Raw genomic sequence first — 5516 nt, 5'->3', positions numbered from 1 at the left:
TCCATAGTGCTTGGCGAAGCCGTGCCGGAGAACTGCAAGCTCCACCACCACGCCGTCGTGCTGCCAGAGCTCTCCCTCAACTTCTCCTCTCCCCTTGCTGGATCAATAAGGAGGAGACGTCCCCGGGCTGTACGTGTGTTGAAAGCGGAGGCGCCATTGTTCGGTGCTTAGATCGGAATCAACCGCGATCTGAATCACTACGAGTACGACTCCTTCATCCGCGTTCTTGTAGCGCTTCCGCATTGCGATCTTCAAGGGTATGAAGATGCACTCCCCTCTCTCTCGTTGCTAGTCTCTCCATAGATTGATCTTGGTGATGCGTAGAAAATTTTGAATTATTGCTACGTTCCCCAACAATAGCATCACGAGCTAGGTCTATTGCGTAGATTCTATGCACAAGTAGAACACAAGTAGTTGTGGGTGTTGGTTTCTTCAATATGCTTACTGTTACTAGTCTTATCTTGATTTGGCGGCATCGTGGGATGAAGCGGCCCGGACCGACCATACACGTACGCTTACGTGAGACAGGTTCCACCGACTGACATGCACTTGTTGCATAAGGTGGCTAGCGGGTACCAGTCTCTCCCACTTTAGTCGGATCGGATTCGATGAAAAGGGTCCTTATGAAGGGTAAATAGCAATTTGCATATCACCGTTGTGGCTTTTGCATAGGTAAGAAACGTTCTTGCTAGAAACCCATAGCAGCCACGTAAAACATGCAACAACAATTAGAGGACGTCTAACTTGTTTTTGCAGGGTATGCTATGTGATGTGATATGGCCAAAAGAATATGATGAATGATATATGTGATGTATGAGATTGATCATGTTCTTGTAATAGGAATCATGACTTGCATGTCGATGAGTATGACAACCGGCAGGAGCCATAGGAGTTGTCTTAATTTATTGTATGACCTACGTGTCATTGAAAACGTCATGTAATTACTTTACTTCATTGCTAACAGTTAGCCATAGTAGTAGAAGTAATAGTTGGCGAGACAACTTCATGAAGACACGATGATGGAGATCATGATGATGGAGATCATGGTATCATACCGGTGACAAAGGTGATCATACCGCGCCTCAAAGATGAAGATCAAAGGCGCGAGATGATATTGGCCATATCATGTCACTCTATGATTTGCATGTGATGTTTGTCATGTTTAAATCTTATTTGCTTAGAATTACGGTAGCATAAATAAGATGATCCCTCATAAAATTTCAAGAAAGTGTTCCCCCTAACTGTGCACCATTGCGAAGGTTCGTTGTTTTGAAGCACCACGTGATGATCGGGTGTGATAGATTCTAGCGTTCGCATACAACGGGTGTAAGCCTGATTTACACATGCAAAACACTTAGGTTGACTTGACGAGTCTAGCATGTACAGACATGGCCTCGGAACACAAGAGACCGAAAGGTCAAACATGAGTCGTATAGCAGATACGATCAACATGAAGATGTTCATCGATGATGACTAGTCCGTCTCACGTGATGATCGGACACGACCTAGTTAACTCGGATCATGTATCACTTAGATGACTAGAGGGATATCTATCTAAGTGGGAGTTCATTAAATAATCAGATGAACTTAATTATCATGAACATAGTCAAAAGATCTTTGCAAATTATGTCGTAGCTTACGCTTTAGTTCTACTATTTAAGATATGTTCCTAGAGAAAATTTAGTTGAAAGTTGACAGTAGCAATTATGCGGACTGGGTCCGTATTCTGAGAATTGTCCTCAATGTTGCACAGAAGGCTTATGTCCTTAATGCACTACTCGGTGTGTTGAACCTCGAGCGTCGTTTGTGGATCTTGCGAACATCTGACATACACGTTTTGATGACTACGTGATAGTTCAGTGCGTAATGTTAAATGGTTTAGAATTGAGGCACCAAAGACATTTTTGAAACGTCGCAGAACATATGAGATGTTCCAAGAGCTAAAATTGGGATTTTAGGCTCGTGCCCGTGTTAAGAGGTGTAAGACCTCCGACAAGTTTCTTAGCCTGCAAACTAAGGGAGAAAAGCTCAATCGTTGAGCATGTGCTCAGATTGTCTAAGTACTACAATCGCTTGAATCGAGTGGGAGTTAATCTTCCAAATGAGATAGTGATGGTTCTACTAGAGCTTCGTGATGAACTATAACATATCACGGATAGATATGATGATCCTTGAACTATTCGCAACATTTGACACCGCGAAAGTAGAAATCAAGTAGGAGCATCAATTGTTGATGGTTAGTAAAATCACTAGTTTCAAGAAGGGCAAGGGCAAGAAGGGATACTTCATGAAACGGCAAATCAGTTGCTGCTCTAGTGAAGAAACCCAAGGTTGAATCCAAAAACCGAGACTAAGTGCTTCTGTAATGAGGGGAATGGTCACTGAAGCAGAACTACCCTAGATACTTGGTAGATGAGAAGGCTGGCAAGATCGACAGAAGTATATTGGATATACATTATATTAATGTGTACTTTAGTAGTACTCCTAGTAGCACCAGGGTATTATATACCAGTTCGGTTGCTAAGTGTTAGTAACTCGAAATAAAAAGCTATGGAATAAACAGAGACTAGCTAAAGGTGAGATGACGATATATATTGGAAGTGTTTCCAAGGTTGATGTGATCAAGCATCGCATGCTCCCTCTACCATCGAGATTGGTGTTAAACCTAAATAATTGTTATTTGGTGTTTGCGTTGAGCATAGACATGATTGGGTTATGTTTATCGCAATACAGTTATTCATTTAGGGAGAATAATGGTTACTCTGTTTATTTGAATAATACCTTCAACGGTCTTGCACCTAAAATGAATGGTTTATTAAATCTCGATCGTAGTGATACACATGTTCATGCCAAAAGATATAAGATAGTAATGATAGTACCACATACTTGTGGCACTGCCATTTGAGTCATACTAGTATAAAACGCATGAAGAAGCTCCATGTTGATGGATCTTTGGACTCACTCGTTTTTGAAAAGATTGAGTGATACACATGTTCATGTCTTGCACCTAAAATGAATGGTTTATTAAATCTCGATCGTAGTGATACACATGTTCATGCCAAAAGATATAAGATAGTAATGATAGTACCACATACTTGTGGCACTGCCATTTGAGTCATACTAGTATAAAACGCATGAAGAAGCTCCATGTTGATGGATCTTTGGACTCACTCGTTTTTGAAAAGATTGAGACATGTGAACCATGTCTATTGGTTTATACGCATGAAGAAACTCCATGCAGATGGATCATTTGGACTCACTTGATTTTGAATCACTTGAGACATGCAAATCATACCACATGGTCAAGATGACTGAAAGGCCTCGTTTTCAGTGAGATGAAACAAGAGAGCAACTTGTTGGAAGTAATACATTTGATGTGTGCAATCCAATGAGTGCTGATGCACGTAGTGAATATCGTTATGCTCTTACTTCACAGATGATTTGAGTAGATTCTAAGTATATCTACTTGATGAAACACAAGTCTGAATTATTGAAAGGTTCAAGTAGTTTCAGAGTGAAGTTGAAGATCGTCGTGACAAGAGGATAAAATGTATATGATATGATCATAGGGATGAATATCTGAGTTACGTGTTTGGTACACAACTAAGACATTGTGGAAATTGTTTCACAACTAATGCCGCCTGGAACACCATAGTGTGATGGTGTGTCCGAACATCATAGATGCACCCTATTGGATGTGGTGCAAACCATGATGTCTCTTATCGAATTACCACTATCGTTTATCGGTTAGGCATTAGAGACAATCGCATTCACTTTAAATAGGGCACCACGTAATTCTGTTGAGATGACATCGTATGAACTATGGTTTAGAGAAATCTAAGCTGTCATTTCTTAAAAGTTTGGGGCTCGACACTTATGTGAAAAGGGTTTAGCCTGATAAGCTCGAACCCAAAGCGGATAAATGCATCTTCATAGGACACCCAAAACAGTTGGGTATACCTCCTATTTCGGATCCGGAAGCAAAAGTGATTGTTTCTAGAAACGGGTCCTTTCTCGAGGAAAAGTTTCTCTTGAAAGAATTGAGTGGGAGGATGGTGGAGACTTGATGAGGTTATTGAACCATCACTTCAACCAATCTGTAGCAGAGCACATGAAGTTGTTCCTGTAGTGCCTACACCAGTTGAAGTGGAAGCTGATGATAGTGATCATGAAACTTCGGATCAAGTCACTACCAAACCTTGTAGGTCGACAAGGACGCATACTGCTTCGGAGTGGTATGATAATCATGTCTTGGAGGTCATGTTGTTAGACAACAATGAATCTACGAGCTGTGGAGAAGCGATGGTGGGCCCGGAATCCGACAAATGGCTTGAGGCCATAAAATCCGAGAGAGGATCCATGTATAAAACAAAGTGTAGACTTTGGAAGAACTACTTGATGGTCGTAAGGCTGTTGGGTACAGATGGATTTTAAAAGGGAAGACGGACAATGATGGTAAGTGTCACCATTAAGAAAGCTCGACTTGTCGCTAAGATGTTTTCCAACAAGTTCAAGGAGTTGACTACGATGAGACTTTCTCACTCGTAGCGATACTAAGAGTCTGTTGAAATTATATTAGCAGTTCCTGCATTATTTATGAAATCTTGCAGATAGAATGTCAAAACATTGTTTCCTCAATGATTTTCTTGAGGAAAGGTTGTATGTGATACAACCAGAAGGTTTTTTCAATCCTAAAAGATGCTAACAAGTATGCAAAGCTCTAGCAATCTTTCTAAGGACTGGAGTAAGCATCTCGGAGTTGGAACATACACTTTGATGAGATGATCAAAGATTTTGGGTTTATACAAAGTTTATGATAAACTTGTATTTCCAAAGAAGTGAGTGGGAGCACTATAGAATTTCTGATGGGTATATGTTGTTGACATATTGTTGATCGGAAATGATGTAGAATTTCTGGAAAGCATATAGGGTTGTTTGAAAGGTGTTTTTCAATGAAAACCTGGATTAAGCTACTTGAACATTGAGCATCAAGATCTATAAGGATATATCAAAATCACTTGATAGTACTTTCAAATGAATACATACAAGATTTTGAAGGAGTTCAAAATAGATCGGCAAAGAAGGAGTTCTTGGTTGTGTTATAAGGTATGAGTATTGAGTAAGACTCAAGAATTGACCACAGCAGAAGAGAGAGAAAGGACGAAGGTCGTCCCCTATGCTTTAGACGTAGGCTCTATAGTATGCTATGCTATGTACCGCACTTGGAGTGTGCCTTGCCGAGTCAGTCAAGGGTTACAAGAGTGATCCAGGAATTGATAACATGACAGTGGTCAAACTTATCCTTAGTAACTAGTGGACTAAGGAATTTTCTCGATTATGGAGGTGGTAAAAGAGTTCGTCGTAAAGGATTACGACGATGCAAACTTTGACACTAATCCGGATGACTCTGAGTAGGAAACCGGATTCGTATAGTAGAGTAGTTATTTGGAATAGCTCCAAGTAGCGCGTGGTAGCTGCATCTACAAGATGACATAGAGATTTGTAAAGCACACACG

This window comes from Triticum aestivum, chromosome 2B, assembly GCF_018294505.1.
Source record: "Triticum aestivum cultivar Chinese Spring chromosome 2B, IWGSC CS RefSeq v2.1, whole genome shotgun sequence".
Classification (NCBI taxonomy): Eukaryota; Viridiplantae; Streptophyta; class Magnoliopsida; order Poales; family Poaceae; genus Triticum; species Triticum aestivum.
This window is presented reverse-complemented; position numbering follows the sequence as displayed.